Source organism: Lynx canadensis, chromosome B4 (genome assembly GCF_007474595.2).
Source record: "Lynx canadensis isolate LIC74 chromosome B4, mLynCan4.pri.v2, whole genome shotgun sequence".
NCBI lineage: Eukaryota > Metazoa > Chordata > Mammalia > Carnivora > Felidae > Lynx > Lynx canadensis.
This window is the reverse complement of record NC_044309.1, coordinates 26,991,952-26,993,318: the sequence shown is the minus strand read 5'-3', so window position 1 is coordinate 26,993,318 and position 1,367 is coordinate 26,991,952.

Sequence of the window (1,367 nt, the reverse complement as noted above, 5' to 3'; positions counted from 1 at the left end):
TCAGCATTTTGGAGGTCTGCAATTTATATCGGATTCTTTCTTAACTTTCCCCCAATACTGGGTTAGTGTTCAATTGCTTGGTTCTACAAAGTCTGTTACATATAACTTTCCAGTCCCCCCACTTTTTGTTGTTGTTGTCGTTTTCTATGGCTTATGTCTTTAAAAAACCCTTTGCTGTTACAATAGTGGTACTTCAGGAGAGCATGGGGACGACGACATGTGCTCAACTCACCATCTTTAACTGGAAGTCATCGAGGCCCTCCTCCAGCACAGTTAACCTCTCCGTTGTAATAACATTAAAACTCTATTTATAACTTCTCTTAAGTCCCCCCAATCTTTCTACATTAAATATATATATATATATAAATATATATATTATATTAATATAATAATTATATATATATAAATGTTTATTTATTTTTGAGAGAGACAGAGACAGAATGCGAGTGGGTTAAGGGCAGAGACAGAGGGAGACACAGAATCCGAAGCACATTCCACGCTCCGATCTGTCAGCACAGAGCTTGATGGGGGGCTCGAACTCACGAGCTATGAGATCATGACCGGAGCCGAAGTCGGGCGCTCAACCGACTGAGCCACCCAGGCGCCCCTCTAATTAAATTTTTTTTTTTTAATGCGTGTAGGTTTTATTTTCTATCAGGTTCACTTCGTAACAGTAAAGGAGGCATTTGGTGGAAGGTGGAGAACTACTGAATTATAGTAAGTAGAACGTGCTATATTTACTATCTGTGCTCTGCCACTGAATGATTACTCCTCATGATAAGCGTTGCTGAACACACAGGTAATTCAGCAGATAATTCTTCGTGACAGTTTAATCCTCAGCCTGGAATCCTTCTTAATGGCTGTGAAAAAGCAAAAGTTCCATATTCCTTCTTCATCGTATGCTGTCTGTTCTTGTTTTTATTTGTAAGTATATGGGACAAATGTCAGTATCAGATTCTATGTGCATGGTGTTAAGTTACCCAAATGCTTAAAGTACACAAACTCAGTGTGTGTAAGTGTGTAGCCATCTACATTTCGGTTAAGAGCCAGGTTTTATAAAGGGATAGATGTGGCTTCAGAAATTGACTGAACTCTCTGAGCCAACTTGGATCATCAGACTCTTACATGGAAAATGAAGATACCAGGACATCCACTCATTCCCTTGTTTGGAGATTTAAGGAGATGTGGTTGGAAAATTCATTCTGGTTCCTTTGGAACAGAGAAGCGCCTCTGGTATATGTATTTTTGTTTAGTCACTAGAGCTCTGTTCTTCAAAACAAACAAGATCTAGATTGTTACTGAAGAGTGCATTTAAAAAATAAATTTGTGGTCAGCAGCGTCTAAACTACAGGATACCTTTTGCAAAG